This window comes from Schistocerca cancellata, chromosome 3 (assembly GCF_023864275.1).
Source record: "Schistocerca cancellata isolate TAMUIC-IGC-003103 chromosome 3, iqSchCanc2.1, whole genome shotgun sequence".
NCBI classification, from domain to species: Eukaryota; Metazoa; Arthropoda; class Insecta; order Orthoptera; family Acrididae; genus Schistocerca; species Schistocerca cancellata.
Genome location: NC_064628.1, coordinates 83,601,533 through 83,621,430, shown reverse-complemented (window position 1 = coordinate 83,621,430; position 19,898 = coordinate 83,601,533).

The window sequence follows — 19,898 nt, the reverse complement described above, 5'->3', positions numbered from 1 at the left end:
GCATCCACCCTCCGTCGCATGGAATCCCTGATGCGCTGATGCAGCCCTGGAGAATGGCGTATTGTATCAAAGCCGTCCACAATACGAGCACGAAGAGTCTACATTTGGTACTGGGGTTGCGTAGACAAGAGTTTTCAAATGCCCTCATAAATGAAAGTCAAGAGGGTTGAGGTCAGGAGAGCGTGGAGGCCATGGAATTGGTCCGCCTCTACCAATCCATCGGTCACCGAATCTGTTGTTGAGAAGCTTACGAACACTTCCACAGAAATGTGCAGGAGCTCCATCGTGCATGAAACACATTTTGTGTCGTACTTGTAAAGGCACATGTTCTAGCAGCACAGGTAGAGTATCCCGTATGAAATCATGATAACGTGCTCCATTGAGCGTAGGTGGAAGAACATGGGGCCCAATCCAGACATCATAAACAATGCCTGCCCAAACGTTCACAGAAAATCTGTTATGATGACGTGATTGCACAATTGCGTGCGGATTCTCGTCAGCCCATATATGTTCATTGTGAAAATTTACAGTTTGATCACGTTGGAATGAAGCCTCGTCCGTAAAGAGTACATTTGCACTGAAATGAGGATTGACACATTGTTGGATGAACCATTCGCAGAAGTGTACCCGTGGAGGCCAATCAGTTCTCCCGTAGCACTCTCCATACTGTGACGTGGTCAACGTTACCTTGTACAGCAGCAACTTCTCTGATGCTGACATTAGGGTTATCGTCAACTGCACGAAGAATTGCCTCCATTGCAGGTGTCCTCGTCATTCTAGGTCTTCCCCAGTCGCGAGTCATAGGCTGGAATGTTCCGTGCTCCCTAAGATTCCGATCAATTGCTTCGAACGTCTTCCTGTCGGGACACCTTCGTTCTGGAAATTTGTTTCGATACAAATGTACCGCGCCACGGCTATTGCCCCGTGCTAATCCATACACCAAATGGGCATCTGCCAACTCCGCATTTGTAAACTTTGCACTGACTGCAAAATCACGCTCGTGATGAACACTAACCTGTTGATGCTACGTACTGACGTGCTTAATGCTAGTACTGTAGAGCAATGAGTCGCATGTCAACACAAGCACCGAAGTCAACATTACCTTCCTTCAATTAGGCCAACTGGCGGTGAATCGAGGAAGTACAGTACATACTGACGAAACTAAAATGAGCTCTAACATGAAAATTAAGCGTTTCCGGACACATGTCCACATAACATCTTTTCTTTATTTGTGTGTGAGGAATGTTTCCTGAAAGTTTGACCGTACCTTTTTGTAACACCCTGTATATTTAGATGTAGTTATTTATACATTTCGAGACCACAGGAAGCTGCTTTGAATGCCTAATGATTTCATACACACGGTATGATGCGTGGTAATGTGTTGCGGTTTTCTTGTTCCCAGATACATGTCTTCTCCGTGTGTAAACTGTATTGTTTCTAATTAATTAGCATCGCACGCTTGCTCACTTTTATCACTTACATCGTCCGTTGTTTGTTGCTTTCCGGCATACTATGTGTACTTGACAGTACTTCCAAGATTGAAATCCATAGGCGTTAAATCCGATGACTGAGTTGGTTACTCCACAGCACCTCCATTTACTCCTGTCCATTTAAAAGGGAATGAGCGACTGGGCAATTTCCCTCACAGCAATTAGAAAGTGGTATGGCACCCGAACCTACCGAAAGTAACAATCTTCATTGTCGGAAATGCCTTTTAGACCTGGTGTTATCTTCTTGGACGTCTCTAGGTAAGAGTTATCTGTGACAGGCTCTTCACACAAATATGGCCAGATTAACCTCTGGCCAATAACCCACACCTGGCTAATACTGCCTTCAATTAAGTACATATGCGGTAGCGTTCTCGCTTCCCGCGCCAGGATTCCCGGCGAGGTCAGGGATTTTCTCTGCCTCGTGATGACTGGGTGTTGTGTGATGTCCTTAGGTTAGTTAGGTTTAAGTAGTTCTAAGTTCTAGGGCACTGATGACCATAGATGTTAAGTCCCATAGTGCTCAGAGCCAATTAAGTATATATTTCCATGTATTTTATATAGCACCATAATTGTTCATCATACAACATGCACGAGAAGCAAGAGGGAAGAATGAAAATGGAAGACCAAGAACGAAGTGCCCAGATTAAAAATCTTGTAGGACTGTAGTTTTTTTTTCCCTACTGTTCAGTCTATAAGTCGAAGAAAGGATGACAGGAATAAGAGAAAGGTTCAAGAGTGGTATTAAAGTTGAAGGTGAAAGGGTATCAATGTTACGATTCGCTGATGACATTGCTACACTTAGTGAAAGTGAAGAAGAACTACAGGATCTGTTGAACGGAAGATCAGTGTAATGAGTACAAAACATGGACCGAGAATGAAGAAAGATGAAAGTAATGAGGAGCAGAAATGCGAACGGCCACAAACTCCAGATCACTATTTGTGACGAAGTAGTTGAAGTCAAGTAATTTTGCTTTCTAGGAAGCAAAATAACCCATGACGGACGTAGCAAGGAGGACATAAAAACCAAATTAGCTCTGGCGAAAAGACAATAATTCTTGGCTAAGAGAAGTCTGTTAGTATCGAAAATAGGATTTCTGAGAATGTACTTTGGAACATACAACTGTATGGTAGTGCGACAAGGACCGAGATACGGTGCTACAGAATAGTGTTGAAAATTGTGTGAACTGATATGGTAAGTAGTGAGGAGGTTTTCCGTAGAGGCGGCGAGAAATGGAATATATGAACACAGACAAGAAGAAGGGACAGTATAACAGGACACCAGTTAAAAATTCAGGGGATAACTTCCATGGTATTACAGGAAGCTGTAGAGGTAAAAACTATAGAGGAAGACAGAGATTGGGATACATCCAGCAAACAACCAAGGACGTAGGTTGCAATTTCGTGGTGGGTCACATCAAACCAGTCAGAAGGACGACGAGTAAATAAAAAAAACTATAGAACTGCAACAGGAGCTCATAGATGCTTAAATGTGGTTGACCCACCAGGACAGGCGAGAGTGCTAACGCACTGCTTTCTGGTCGCAGGTAGGCGCGCCGGCCCCGGATCGAATCCGCTGGCGGATTAACGACGACGGCCAGTGTGCCGGCCCGCCTGGCTTTTGGGCGGTTTTCCACATCCTACTAGGTGAATGCTGGACTGGTCCCCGCGTCGCAGACATTTGAAACACATTCACACTATTTCACGAATTACACTAGACGCAGACAGCTGGGGTACTCTGATACCGTCCTGGGGAGTATGGGGTGGTGGCAGGAAGGGCGTCTGGCCACCCCTTAAAATTAACCATGCCAACTCCGAACATAACCTGCCGACCCTGTGCACAATGCGGGATAAAGGCAGTAGCGCAAGAAAGAAAGAAAGAAAGATGCTTAAATGTGGTTCATAGAGCCTATACAAAAACGCTACGCCCCTTGTGTCTTAAACACGGAGAAGGCGTTACACAACACTCACAAACCTTCGTTCTGGAAGTTGTTTTCCAAAGGGAAACACCAAAGCACATTCGCACATAGCACATTGACCGCTTCAATTACACAGCCTCCGGCCTGCCACTATCAGATGTGAAAGCGCTCAGATAACGCTCCTTATGACCTTTCCTTAGCCTCCTCTGGAACTGCTGTGCGCCCGACCAGCTAAAGATAACAACCACCACTCCCTCATGTTGTCCACACGGCAGTGCTAACATCTGCCCGTCGTCTCGTTTGGCAACTGTCTCACAGACACCAGTTCTAGAGGAACCCTCACACTTGGATCCGCCCAAGACTCGCTTCTTCGAGCCACTCCAGCAACTGACCAAATCACCGTTGTAGAAATATATGCTATCAAATGGTTCAAAAGGCTCTAAGCACTATGGGACTTAACATCTGAGATCATCACTCCTGTAGACTGCTTGAACTTAACCAACCTAAGGACATCACACACATCCATGCCGAGGCAGGATTCGAACCTCCAACCGTAGCAGGAGCGCGGTTCCGCACTGAAGAGCTTAGAACTGCTCGGTCACAGCGGCCGCCAATATGCTATCAGCCGCTATTTTAGAACACTTCATTTAGGCTACCAGATTCAACGCCTTAGTAGCGTATTCTTGAGACCCCAATACTTCGAACATCTGTAGTATTCCATTTGTGTATGTACGTAATATAGGAACCACTGCAGTAACTGGATCTCGTAGAAATATTTCGAGCAGTGTGTGCTCTCCACATATGCAACATTTTCATGGGTGCATGTGTGGAGAGCACGCACTATTCTAAATGCAGTCCACGGCTATATCTATGTCCTCCGTGTCCAATGGGGTATCAGCCCGAAGGAAAGAGAAACGTTCCAGGGGCGAAGCTGTAAATTAAACGCCAGTAATAAAGGAGCAGAGGCGGCCAATCACTGGTATCTAGCAGCAGCCCACAGCTCACACAGTGCTGGCAGGAGGGGTGATAGTGTAAGCCTCGGGCTGAAATAGCGCTGCCGACAACTCTCCGCAAACAGGCGGCAGCCTAACGGCCACCCACGCTGCCGATAGTACGTGCCACGCCAGCGGAACACCCACCATTCTCTCTCTCTCTCTCTCTCTCTCTGTTCCGTAGCTTCTGTAAACACGGGCTCCGGACACGTGCTCTGCGTTTTTGATGGGGAGACTCGTCCCTCGCTTGCGTCAGCTTACACCCAACTGCGAGCACGTACCTGCCGCTGGGTATCCTTACAGCGAACTCCTGTATTTACTGCTCCATCACTTGGACTTTTCTCTAAGAAACTGAGAGTAAACAAATACGGCAAGGCTTAGGTACTTAAGTTCGTACTCGCCACTTCTAAGAGCTTTAATTTCATTTTTAATCGTTTCTTCATTTTGATTCTGAGCCATCAGTCTTACAACAGGATCGACGCTGCCTGCCATGAATTCGTCTCATGTGCCAACCTTTTCATCTCAGAGCAGCAATTACAAACTTCTTCCTCAATTATTTGCTGGATCTGTTCTAATCTCTGTATTCCTCTACGTTTCTTTACCCTCTACAGCTCCCTCTATTACCTTGGAATTTGAAACTTCCTGGCAGATTAAAACTGTGTGCCGGACCGAGACACGAACTCGGGACCTTTGCCTTTCGCGGGCAAGTGCTCTACGAACTGAGCTAGTGTTATGTTTGGAAAGTAGGAGACGAGATACTGGCGGAATGAAAGCTGTGAGGACGGGGCGTGACTCATGCTTGGGTAGCTCGGTTGGTAGAGCACTTGTCCGCGAATAGCAAAGATCCCGAGTTCGAGTCTCGGTCCGGCACACAGTTTTAATCTGCCAGGAAGTTTCATATCAGCGCACACTCTGCTGCAGAGTGAAAATCTCATTCTGGAAACCTTGGAAGTTATTCCCTGACACAGGTCCTGTACTCCTGTCCCTTCTTCTAGACAGGTTTTTTCCATACATTCCTTTCATCACCGATTTTGCGTGGAATCGCCTCATTCCTTACCTTAACAGCCCATCAAATTGGCAATATCCTTCTTTAGCACCACATCTCAAATGCTTGCATCCGTTTGTATTCCGGTTTTCCAGCAGTCCGTGTTTCATTACCATAGAATGCTGTGCTAGCAGCGTACACTCTCAGGAATTTCTTCCTCACATTAAGGCCAATGTTTGATAGTAGTAGACTTGTCTTGGGTAGGAATGCCCTTTTGGGCAGTGCTAGTCTTTTATCCGCTTCCTTGCTCCGGACATCATTGTTTCAAAAGGTTCAAATGGCTCTGAGCACTATGGGACTTAACATCTGTGGTCATCAGTCCCCTAGAACTTAGAACTGCTTAAACCTACCTTACCTAAGGACACCATACACATCCATGCCCGAGGCAGGATTCGAACCTGCGACCGTAGCAGTCGCGCGGTTCCGGACTGAGCGCCTAGAACCGCTAGACCACCTCGGCCGGCATCATTGTTTATTCTGCTTCCAAGGTAACAGAATTTCTTAACTTCGTGATCCCACTTCTACATCTACATCTATATATACATCTACATCCATACTCCGCAAGCCACCTGACGGTGTGTGGTGGAGGGTACCCTGAGTACCTCTATCGGTTCTCCCTTCTATTCCAGTCTCGTATTGTTCGTGGAAAGAAGGATTGTCGGTATGCTTCTGTGTGGGCTCTACGCTCTCTGATTTTATCCTCATGGTCTCTTCGCGAGATATACGTAGGAGGGAGCAATATGCTGCTTGACTCCTCGGTGAAGGTATGTTCTCGAAACTTCAACAAAAGCCCGTACCGAGCTACTGAGCGTCTCTCCTGCAGAGTCTACCACTGGAGTTTATCTATCATCTCCGTAACGCTTTCGCGATTACTAAATGATCCTGTAACGAAGCGCGCTGCTCTCCGTTGGACCTTCTCTATCTCTTCTATCAACCCTATCTGATGCTAAGTTTCTCGCTCTGCTCATTTTCGCAGCTTCTCATTACTTTCGTCTTCATTCCACTCATTCATACTCTGTCCACTTCATTCACTCATTAATTCTTCTTCACTTTCACTGAGGATAGCAATTTTCTAGCGACTCGTAGCATTGATATCCCTTCACCTTGAATTTTAAACAAACTCTTGAACCTGTCATTTATTCCCGTTATTCCTCCTTAGACGTACAGATTGAACATAAGGGACGTGAAACTACATCCAACACTTTTTTTTTTAATCCAAGCTCTTCGTTCTTGGTCTTCCACTCTTATTGTTCCCTCTTGCGTCTTGTATATATTGCGTACTACCCGTCTTTCCCTACATCTTACCGCCATTTTTCTCAGAATTTCGGACCTCTTGTACCATTTGACTCTGTCGAGCGTTTTTTCTAGATCGCCAGATCGTATGATAGTGACTTTTCTTTAGTCGTGCTTCCATTTGCAACGGCAACGTCAGAATTGTCTCTCTGGTGTCCTTAGCTTTCCTAAAATTAAACTTCTCAATTTTCTGTTCCAATACTCTGCATGTTAGTCTTGTCAGCAATTTGCATGCATGAACTATTAAGCTCGTTCTATCTTCGGAATTGTGTGGATGATGTTTTACGGAAAGCCTGATGGTAAATCACTAGTCTCATATATTCTACGCACAGACGTGAATTGTCTTTCCTTGCCACTTAGAAATTCCGCTGGAATTTATCCATCCGTGTCGATTTATATGGTCTTACGTTATCCAAAGCTTTTCTAAATTCTAGCTCTAATGGTGGATAACCTAGATTTTCCCTATCGACATTTGTTTCTCTTCATTCACGTCGTCAAACAGGTCCTTCCCTTCATAGAGGCCTTAAGTGAACTCTTTCCTCACCTATACGCTCTCTCATTTCCATGTAACAGTGGAATTCCCATTGCATCTATAATGTTACCGCACTTATTTAAATTTCGTAAATAATTGTTTACACTCCGATGTATGCTGACTCATTGTTTACGACAATCACTTCCTTTTTTGATTTGTTAACATTTTTCATGCGGCCATTTTGCCTTAGATTCTTTGCAGTTTCTATTTATTTCGTTCATGAGTGGCTTGTCTCTGTATTCTTGATTTTCGCTGAACATTTTTGTACTTCCTCCTTCCGTTGATCAGCTGAAGTATGTATTCTGTTACCTATGGTGCCTTCACAGTTTCCTTCTTTGTACCTATGTACTTCTTTCCAACATCTGTGATTGTATTTTGTAGACTGTCCATTCCTCTTCAACTGTACTGCCTACTGAGCCACTACTTGTCTCAGTCACTACAGCCTTATAAAATTTCAACGTATCTCCATTCCTTGTTGTTGTGGTTTTCAGTCCAGAGACTGGTTTGATGCAGTTCTCAATGCTACTCTATCCTGTGCAAGCTTCTTCATTTCCCACTACCTACTGCAACCTACATCCTTCTGAATCTGTGTAGTGTATTAATCTCTTGGTCTCCCTGTACAATTTTTACCCTCCACGCTGCCCTCCAACACTAAAGTGGTGACCCCTTGATGCCTCAGAATATGTCCTACCAAGCCATCCCTTCTTTTAGTCAAGTTGTGCCACAAATTTCTCTTCTCCCCAATTCCATTCAATACTTCCTCGATAGTAATGTGATCTACTTCTGCATTCTTCTGTAGCACCACATTTCGAAAGCTTCTATTATCTTCTTGTATAAACTATTTATCGACCACGTTTCACTTCCATACATGGCTACACTCCATACAAATATTTTCAGAAACGACTTCCTGACACTTAAATCTATACTCGATGTTAAGAAATTTCTCTTCTTCAGAAACACATTCCTTGCCATTGCCAGTCCACATTTTATATCCTCTCTATTTCGACCATCATCAGTTATTTTGCACCCCAAATAACAAAATACATTTACTATTTTAAGCGTCTCATTTCCTAATCTAATTCCCTCAGCATCACCCAATTTAATTCTACTACATTCCATTATCCTCGCCACTGTCCATTCCGTTCAGCTGCTCTTCCAGGTCCTTTGCTGTCTCTGACAGAATTACAATGTCATCGGCGAACCTCAAAGTTTTTATTTCCTCTCCATGAATTTTAATACCTACTCCAAATTTTTCTTTTGTTTCCTTTACTGCTTGCTCAATATACAGATTGAATAACATCGGGGAGAGGCTACAACCCTGTCTCACTCCCTTCCCAACTACTGCTTCCCTTTCATGCCCCTCGACTCTTATAATTGCTATCTGGTTTCTGTACAAATTGTAAATAGTCTTTCGCTCCCTGTATTTGACCACCTTCAGAGTTTGAAAGAGAGTATTCCAGTCAGCATTGTCAAAAGCTTCCTCTAAGTCTACAAATGCTAGAAAGGAAGGTTTGCCTTTTCTTAATATATTTTCTAATATAAGTTGTAAGGACAGTATTGCCTGTCGCTCCATTCTTTAGTACTTCCATATCACACTTCTTGGCGCATTGCTTCTTCCTGAACAAGCTCTTAAATTTCAGCCTACGAAATTATGATTTGAGTCTGTATCTGCTCCATGGTACGCCTTACATTCCAGTATGTGACGTCGGAATCTATGCGTGTCCGTGATATAATCTAACCGAAATCTGTTCGTTTTTATAGACCTTTTCCAGATATATCACCTCCTCTTGTGATTCTTGAGCAGGGTATTTGGCATTACTAGCTGGAATTTATTACAGAACTCAATTATTATTTCTCCTCTTTCCTGTAACTGTTTCCTCTACTCCTTGTCCTACAACCGCAATCCAGTCGCCCATGACTGTTACGTTTTCATCTCCCTTCACATACTGAATTACCAGTTCAATAGCCTCACTCCCTCTTCATTTTCGGTTTGCAACGTCGGCATTTATACCTGAAATATCGTTGTGGGTGTTGGTTTGCTGTCGACTCTGATGAGAACAGCTTTATTACTGAACGGTTCACAGCAACCCCCTTCCTGCCCTTCCTTCCTATTAATAACTAATTCTACTCTTGTTGACGTCTTACGTAATAGAACCCAGTACATTGTCCTCGATGGTTAGTTTTCATCGGAGGTGAGGGTATCATCTGGAGTGCCCCAGGGAAGTGTGGTAGGTCCGCTGTTGTTTTCTATCTACATAAATGATCTTTTGGATAGGGTGGATAGCAATTAGCGGCTGTTTTCTGATGATGCTGTGGTGTACGGGATGGTGTCGTCGTTGAGTGACTGTAGGAGGATACAAGATGACTTGGACGGGATTTGTGATTGGTGTAAAGAATGGCAGCTAACTCTAAATATAGGTAAATGTAAATTAATGCGGAAAAAAAGAATCCTGTAATGTTTGAATACTCCATTAGTAGTGTAGCGCGTGACACAGTCACGTCGATTAAATATTGCAGAGCGATATGAAGTGGGACAATCATGTAATGGCACTTGTGGGGAAGGAGGATAGTCTTTGGTTCATTGGTAGAATTTTGGGAAGATGTGGTTCATCTGTAAAGGAGACCGCGTATAAAACACTAATACGACGTATTCCTGAGTACTGCTCGAGCTTTTGGTATCCTTATCAGGTCGGATTGAGGGAGGACATAGAAGCAATTCAGAGGCGGGCTGCTAGATTTGTTACTGGTAGGTTTGATCATCACGCGAGTGTTACGGAAATGCTTCAGGAACTCGGGTGGGAGTCTCTAGAGGAAAGGAGGCGCTCTTTCCGTGAATCGCTACTGAGGAAATTTAGAGAACCAGCACTTGAGACTGACTGCAGTGGAGTTTTACTGCCGCCAACTTATATTTCGCGGAAGGACCACAAAGATAAGGTAAGAGAGATTAGGGCTCGTACAGAGGCGTTTAGGCAGTCATTTTCCCCTCGTTCTGTTTGGGAGTGGAACAGGGAACGAAGATGCTAGTTGTGGTACGAGGTACCCTCCGCCACGCACCGTATGGTGGACTGCGGAGTATGCATGTAGATGTAGATGTAGATGTAGACCATTTTCTGCTTCTGCTGATAATACTTAATACTTGTCTCACCATAAATCCTTATCTTCTTCCCATTTCACTTCACCGATCCCCACTACACCTACACTGGCGTCCCATATTTAAGCAACAGACCGGTGTGATCCTTGTCCTGTGTTTAATTCACGATATAATCATACAAACTGTCAACAAACATTCGTACGATCGTGTTCTGCACGGAAGATGGCATATCGTTCAACGGAAAAGCACGCCGACGATGACGTCAGGGAAACTATCAGACGGAGTACTGTTCGTAGGGTTATCCCACAGTCATAATCGCTGTGTTCACAGTCGCAGACGGTGCAGCATGGCACAGAGAAAACCCCTACCAGAGCATCTGCGCTGGAGGGCCATAGGAAGAATGGAAGGGCAGTCGTAAACTCGTGTGGCTCGATGGCTTAGCATGAGTCATTTTGTTGTTTCTCGGATGTGGCGACAGTTAATAGAGACCGAAACTGTATCCTTAACCAGGCCAGGTTATTTGGCTGTAAAGGCACGACGGTACGTCCTTAGTAGTGCGTAGCAACTGGCACCTGACCTCGCAACATCCACTGGACGTGCTGCATCGAGGCAAACGGTGTGAAGGAGGCTTAGACAGAGTTGTCCTTATTGCCAGAGACCTGCTGTATGTGCCTATGACGCGTTTTACAAAAGGGAACATGCCACCTGGATGGTCGAAAAGTAGGAAAATGTTCTTTTCACGGATGAGTCTCGATTTGGTCTGCAGAGTGACTCTCGACGGATGCGCATCTGAAGGGACTGTGGAAGACGATTTCGAGAGCGATATCGTGGAGGATCGCTAATGGCGTGGCCAGGGATTATGTTGACCACTCGAGCAACTCTTCATGAAATTGTTCGGGTGAATCGGAAAGGTTTAAGTGATGTCAGGTACCGTGACGAGATATTTGGATTTAGTGTACGGTTGTTGCGAGATGCTGTGGACCCAGACTTCGCGTTGATGGACGATAGTGCTCGACCTCATAGAGCACGAATGATTGATGTTTTCTTGGAAACAGAAGATACTGCACGCATGGCGTAGCCTGTTCGCTCTACCAATCTGAATCCATTAGAGCGTGTCTGAGATACTCTAGGGAAACGGAGTGCCTCACGTCAACATCCAGCAACCATTCTTCAGGACTTGCGAGCAGCTCCGCAGGATGAATGGGCATTATTGATTCAACATGACACTGATGACGTTATTCACAGCATGCTCCGCATTGTCATGCCGCTATTGCTGCCAGAGATGGTCACACTCCATAGTGAGCACATCAACCAGTTGTCGGATAATGTGTGCAAATCTTTTAAGTTTATTGTTCTGCATGTTGCTGTTGTTTTCGTTCTGTATTCTTTACTCTGTTTCTACTTTGCTACCACCTGCTAATAGTATTTTGTGGCAAAATAAACACAAACTTGCAAAATGTGCATTTGTTGCTTTAATTTTGGACACCAGTGTAGCCGGTCACGGTGGCCGAGCGGTTCTAGACGCTTCAGCCTGGAACCGCGCTGCTGATGCTGTCGCAGGATCGAATCCTGCCTCGGGTATGGATGTGTGTGACGTCAGGTTAGTTGGGTTTAAGTAGTTGTACGTTCTAGGGGACTGATGACCTCAGATGTTAAGTCCCATAGTGCTTAGAGCCATTTGACCCATTTGACACCAGTGTAGATTGCGCATTAGCATTTCTATTTTAAGATTTTCTGCTTCCCCACCACATTCAAACTTCTGACATTTGACGCCCGTATTTTAGAAGTTACCATTTCGTTGGGCATTCGATTTTTCCTCATGGTCACTTACCCCTTGGCAGTCCCCTTCGAATGGGGGAATAATCATCTGCTACAAAAATTTAATATTCAGTACGTCATATAATTACTGACGAAATTTAAAAATTGAAAAACACCGTCATAAGCGTTAATCGGAGTACAAGGTGCATCCAAGTTCTAAGGCCTCCGATTATTTTTCTCCGGACTGGAAACAGATAGAAACATGCACATTGTTTTAAAATGAGGCCGCGTTCATTGTCAATACGTCCCAGAGATGGCAGCACCGTACGGCAGATGGAATTTTACCGCCAGCGGCGAAAATGAGAACTGTTTTAAATACTTAAAATGGCGACGTTTTCCTTACTTTAACAGCGTGCAATCATTCGTTTTCTGAATTTGCGTGGTGTGAAAGCAATTGAAATTCTTCGACAGTTGAAGGAGACATGTGGTGATGCATTTATGGATGTGTCGAAAGTGCGTTCGCGGGTGCGACAGTTTAATGAAGGCAGAACATCGTGTGACAACAAACCGAAACAACCTCGGGCTCGCACAAGCCGGTCTGACGACATGATCGAGAAAGTGGAGTGAATTTTTTGAGGGATCGCCGAATGACTGTTGAACAGATCGCCTCCAGAGTTGGCATTTCTGTGGCTTCTGTGCACACAATCCTGCATAACGACCTGAAAATGCGAAAAGTGTCATCCAGGTGGGTGCCAAGAATGCTGACGGACGACCACATGGCTGCCCGTGAGGCATGTTGCCAAACTATGTTGACGCGCAACGACAGCATGAATGGGACTTTCTTTTCGTCGGTTGTGACAATGGATGAGACGTGGATGCCATTTTTCAATCCAGAAACAAAGCGCCAGTCAGCTCAATGGAAGCACACAGATTCACCGCCACCAAAAAAATTTCGGGTAACCGCCAGTGCTGAAAAAATGATGGTGTCCATGTTCTGGGACAGCGAGGGCGTAATCCTTACCCATTGTGTACCAAAGGGCACTACGGTAACAGGTGCATCCTACGAAAATGTTTTGAAGAACAAATTCCTTCCTGCACTGCAACAAAAACGTCCGGGAAGGCATGCGCGTGTGCTGTTTCACCAAGGCAACGCACCCAGACATCGAGCTAACGTTACGCAACAGTTTCTTCGTGATAACAACTTTGAAGTGATTCCTCATGCTCCCTTCTCACCTGACCTGGCTCCTAGTGACTTTTGGCTTTTTCCAACAATGAAAGACACTCTCCATGGCTGCACATTCACCAGCCGTGCTGCTATTGCCTCAGCGATTTTCCAGTGGTCAAAACAGACGCCTAAAGAAGCCTTCGCCGCTGCCATGGAATCATGGCGTCAGCGTTGTGAAAAATGTGTACGTCTGCAGGGCGATTACGTCGAGAAGTAACGCCAGTTTCATCTTTTTCGGGTGAGTAGTTAATAAGAAAAAAATCGGAGGCCTTAGAACTTGAATGCACCTCGTATTCTAACGTTCAGGGCAAACCGGAACTTCCAACATGGGGGCGATCACTCTCATGAAGAAGTTAGACACCGTTAGCATTAATGTTGCGGTGTTTGTCACGAAGGGCATGACGCAGTTTAACCAAAGTTTAATGTAGCCCGCAACATTCACAGTCGACCCATGTTCAGCAAATTCCACCAGCAGCACACAATGCATATTCCAGAGCACTGTCGCAAGCACCTTCCTAGCAGAATGAGTCTGACATTTTTCGTACTGGGAAGCCAGTATGTTTCCACTCCATAGAGGCCTACTTGCTATCCGGCGTGTTGTGGACGCTCACGGCTCATCACCAATGATAATTCCTTCCAGCAAGTCATGCCCTTTTGCGGCGTATCGCGTTTAGTGATCCAAGCTTGTCATCATTCACTGGTCATTGTAATAATGGATTGAATCCACGCCATTACATTAATATACTTTCAACCAAATTTTAGCTTCGACAGAAAAAAGTGCTTTAACTTAAGGCTAATATAAATTAAAATAGTTTCAGGTGGTTACAATTAAAATAGATATTCTAATTTGTTAATGCGGAGAGCCGCTACGGTTCACCCAGCTGCCCCTGTCGGAGGTTCGAGTCCTCCGTCGGGTATAGGTGGTGTGTTTTCCTTAGCGTAAGTTAGTTTAAGTTAGATGAGGTAGTTTGTAAGCCTAGGGACCGATGACCTCAGCGGTTTGGTCCCACAGGAACTTACCTCAAATTTCCAAATTTTTTTCCAATGCGGAGACGATTTATGCTGGAAAAAATTAGTTCCAGGTTTGGCCACCAGGACAAACACGTAGCTCTGATGGCAAGAAAGACGTACAAAAATGTTTGCATATGTAATGGATTAGGAACAGGACGTGGGCAGAGCAGGTCAAACAAGTGAGAAAGGCGTAATGTTGATTTTATTATTAACAGCCGCTCACACAGTTTGTTCGATATGTGCGCCGGAGGCTTCGAGGAAATGGTTCATCCTTAAAACGAAGTCATCAGTAGTTGCTCGCAGCTGTTCCCGTGGAATCTCAACAACAAGTTAGTGCATACTTGGGTTCAGGTCAGATACAGACCGACCGCGTCCCTAGTAAACTCTTTCTTTTAGCTACCACCAGAGCCGAACGTCACAAGGATTCAGATCAGGTGATTTTGCGGGCCATATATCTTGAATATTTCTGGAAATAACACGTTTACGGAAGACGTCATTAAACAGATCTTTCACTAGCTAACGACACATGGGGGGTACCACTTTTGCATAAAACAACTGGTGTCCACAAACACGCTTTCTTCCAAAGCAGGAATCGCACGCTGTCCAAAGAGATCTCGAAACGTGCATGTTAATATACAGTACTGGCCATTAAAATTGCTACACCACCAAGATGACGTGCTACAGACGCGAGCCGGCCGGAGTGGCTGAGCGGTTCTAGGCGCTACAGTCTGGAACCGCGCGACCGCTACGGCCGCAGGTTCGAATCCTGCCTCGGGCATGGATGTGTGTGATGTCCTTAAATTAGTTAGGTTTAAGTAGTTCTCAGTTCTAAGGGACTGATGACGTGAGAAGTTAAGTCCCATAGTGCTCAGAGGCATTTAAACCATTACAGGCTCGAATTTTAACCGACAGGAAGAAGATGCTGTTATATGCAAATGATTAGCTTTTCAGAGCATTCACACAAGGTTGGCGCCGGTGGCGACACCTATAACGTGCTGTCATTAGGAAAGTTTCCAACCAATTTCTCATACACGAACAGCAGTTGACCGGCGTTTCATGGTGAAACGTTGTTGTGATGCCTCGTATGAGGAGGAGAAATGCGCACCATCACGTTTCCGAATTTGATAAAGGTCGGATTGTAGCCTATCGCAATTGCGATTTATCGTGTCGCGACATTGCTGCTCGCGTTGGTCGAGATCCAATGACTCTTAGCAGAATATGGAGTCGGTGGGTTCAGGAGGATAATACGGAACGCCTTGCTGGATCCCAACGGCCTCGTATCACTAGCAGTCGAGATGACAGGCATCTTATCCGTATAGCTGTAACGGATCGTGCAGCCACGTCTCGATCCCTGAGTCAACAGATGGGGATGTTTACAAGACAACGACCATCTGCACGAACAGTTCGACGACGTTTGCAGAAGCATGGGCTATCAGCTCGGAGACCATGGTTGCGGTTACCCTTGACGCTGCATCACAGACAGGAGCGCTTGCGATGGTGTTCTCAACGACGAACCTGGGTGCACGAATAGCAAAACGTCATTTTTTCGGATGAATCCAAGTTCTGTTTACAGCATCATGATGGTGTCATCCGTGTTTGGCGACATAGCGGTGAACGCACATTGGAAGCGTGTATTCGTCATCGCCATACTGGCGTATCACCTGGCGTGATGGTATGGGGTGCCATTGGTTACACGTCTCTGTCACCTCTTGTTCGCATTTACGCACTTTGAACAGTGGACGTTCCATTTCAGATGTGTTACGACCCGTGGCTCTTCCCTTCATTCGATCCCTGCGAAACCCTACATTTCAGAAGGATAATGCAAGACCGCATGTTGCAGGTCCTGTGCGTGGCTTTCTGGATACAGAAAACGTTCGACTGCTGCCCTGGCCAGCACATTCTCCAGATCTCTCACCAACTGAAAACGTCTGGTCAATGGTGACCGAGCAACTGGCTCGTCACAATACGCCAGTCACTACTCTTGATGAACTGTGGTATCGTGTTGAAGCTGCATGGGCAGCCGTACCTGTACATGCCATCCAAGCTCTGTTTGACTCAATGCCCAGGCGTATCAAGGCCGTTATTACGGCCAGAGGTGATTGTTCTGGGTACTGATTTCTCAGTATCTATTTACCCAAACTGCGTGAAAATGTAATCACATGTCAGTTCTAGTATAATATATTTGTGCAATGTATATTCGTTTACCATCTGCATTTCTTCTTGGTGTAGCAATTTTAATGGCCAGTAGTGTATATTGTGTGCGAACATTATGAATTACCACGAAGAGAAGGCTTTATTGCATCAGAGTCTACATGGATTCAGAAAACATCGTTCTTGTGGAAAACAGCAGTTAAGTCGCATAGTGCTCAGAGCCATTTGAACCATTTGAACACAAATACCTCATTACTCATACCAAGTATTCAATGCTATTGACAAGGGATTTCATGTTGCTTCCGTATTTGTAGATTTTCAGAAGGCCGTGCGTCACAAGCAGCTTGTAATCAGATTGCCAACCTTGTGTGAATGCTCTGAAAAGCTAGTCATTTGCAAATCACAGCATCTTCTTCCTGTCGGTTAAATTTTGCGTCAGTAGCACGTCATCTTCATGGTGTAGCAATTTTAATGGCCAGTAGTGTATGTTCCAAAACGTTGCAACATATCGATGTTAATAATATGGGCCTGTGATTTAGTGGATTAATTCTATTGCATTTCTTGAATATTAGTGTTACCTGTGCAACTTTCCAGTCTTTGGATACGGATATTACGTCTATCGAGCGGTTGTATATGATTGTTAAGTGTATAAGTATTGCATCGGCATACTCAGAAAAAAGTTATCGGTATACAATCTGGACCGGGAGACCTGCTTCACTTCACAGTGGATATATATATAATCCTCTAAGTAACTAGTGTTGGCAGCTGTTCTTGATTCGAATTCTGGAATATTTACTTCGACTTTCTTGGTGAAGGAATTTCAGAAAGCTGTGCTTAGCAACTCTGCCTTAGCAGCACTGTCATCGATAGGATTTCCATTGCTCTTTGTAACGCCGCTTCCAACGCCGCTTCCTTTGGACGCAAAATTGAAAATATAAAATAGTATCCGAAACCCAATTAAAGTGCCAGAATCCAAGATCCAGATTTCAAGTCCCACTGGAATAGCATCGTTTGAATAGTAGCAAGTACATAGAAAAGAAATCCAGTACAAACTGACTTAATGTTTTGGAAAAAGGAAAGAAAAGAAATAGAATCCATTAGTTACTAATTAAAATAATAGTAGATCGCAAAGTAGTGTACTTATATGTCACGGAATAGAACGAGTGAACTCAAAGAATACTCTCTGTGAGTATTCTTTGAGGACACTGCGTAATACAGAAGAAAAAAGTTATACATTGAAACTTCCTGGCAGATTAAAACTGTGTGCCCGACCGAGACTCGAAGTCGGGACCTTTGCCTTTCGCGGGCAAGTGCTCTACCAACTGAGCTACCGAAGCACGACTCACGCCCGGTCTCACAGCTTTACTTCTATTTACTTCTGTTTACTTTAGTTTCATATCAGCGCACACTCCGCTGCAGAGTGAAAATCTCATTCTGGAAGTTATACATTCTGGAAGTGTTAATGTGCTGCTAGCGCCTGCTGGGTCAGGTCGTATCTCAACGTATTCTCTTGTACGTAGGCGCGACGAGATTGTTTCTAGTGCATTATTCGAAATTTTGCAGTACGCTATGAATCATTAAACTTGGAATAGGTAGAGCAGCAACCCTGAATATATCATTACGCAAAGCCAAGGGAGGAAAAGATCCGAACTTGTCTTGAATTGATTATCATACAGGGACGACTGAACTTTGCCCCAAAGTAATAAAATGTTCGCAATTTACCGACATAGGAAGTGAACTTTCGTACTGAATTGTGAGAAAGGACTGAAGTTTCGTTAAAGTTTCAAATGAAATCTGGATCTTGTAACAGACTCTTTGACGGAAACGTAACTGATTCCACCCAACTTAGGGAAAAACTACTTCCTTAATACCATAATAGGACGCGAATTGTATAAAATAAACCAGCATAAAGTGGATTTACTGTGTGGCATTTCCTTCAACTCATTAAATATTGTGTGTTTAAGAAATATTTAATTGTGTGACGACATAGATTAATAATAGAGCGCAGAATGCATAAATATTCTTTGCCGCGTTTGACAGTTACTGTAACGACTCGAACTATTAAGCTTCATTGATGCGCGCTCGGCGTGAATATAGTGCAGCAGGACAGATTTTTTTATGTAATGTTCCTCATAAGACAATACTACCGCTAGTTAGTAGGAGTACGAATTTCATCAACAAACATTTCCAATATATCTTAAGAGGAACTGTTACATATTGTACAGACAAGGCATTGGTTGTTTCTTCGCGCTAGGAAACTTTACCTATTACCAGAATCTCTTTGGATTTTCTGGCAGGTTTCGAGACAAATTTTCATTGTGGAAACAATTATAAACATTTCGCACTCAAGTCTGTGCTAAGTTTCGAGCTTCTGTGACTAACAGTCAGCCTTGGGGTTTTGAGTTCATTTTCATTTAGTGTGCTGTTTTCGTTGTTTTTGCGACTGTGTTCGGACCCGTTTTGGGTACCAATGGGTTTTAGCTCCATCGATTATTAATTTATTTGGTGAAAACCTCTCAACTTCTCTGACTTCAAGCCACATTTGGTCTGCCCTTTCATTGTTAATTTGGAAGGAATTAAGATTGTCTCCCAAGAAGGCGTCAATGGAATTATTATCTGCTTTTTTGAATAGGTATTTTTTCGTTTATTTTTGGAGAATTTGGGAATTATACTATTCAGTCTCGCTCCGACAAACCTGTGTTCACTAATCACAGTATACGTTTCGATGCTCGTAATTAGCTCAGGATCATTTGTTGCTTAGAGGTCAAGTGTGATTTCGCTACCGTTCACTATTCGACTGGGCACATGAACTAGCTGCTCGAAATAATTTTCAAAAAATGCGTTTAGCACAATTTCGGATGATGTATTACGCGTACCTTCGTATTAAATCGTGCATTTTCGTGAAAATAATTTTATGAATCGGATACGTGTTTGAAATTAGGCTCAAGTTTCCTTTGAACCTTTCATCAGCTGTATCATCTGAGTTGGGAAATCGGAAAAATATCAAATTTTTAATTTATTCCGATTGCCAAGAATGACGTCTACCAATAATAACTCACAGGGACTATCTACACTCCTGGAAATTGAAATAAGAACACCGTGAATTCATTGTCCCAGGAAGGGGAAACTTTATTGACACATTCCTGGGGTCAGATACATCACATGATCACACCGACAGAACCACAGGCACATAGACACAGGCAACAGAGCATGCACAATGTCGGCACTAGTACAGTGTATATCCACGTTTCGCAGCAATGCAGGCTGCTATTCTCCCATGGAGACGATCGTAGAGATGCTGGATGTAGTCCTGTGGAACGGCTTGCCATGCCATTTCCACCTGGCGCCTCAGTTGGACCAGCGTTCGTGCTGGACGTGCAGACCGCGTGAGACG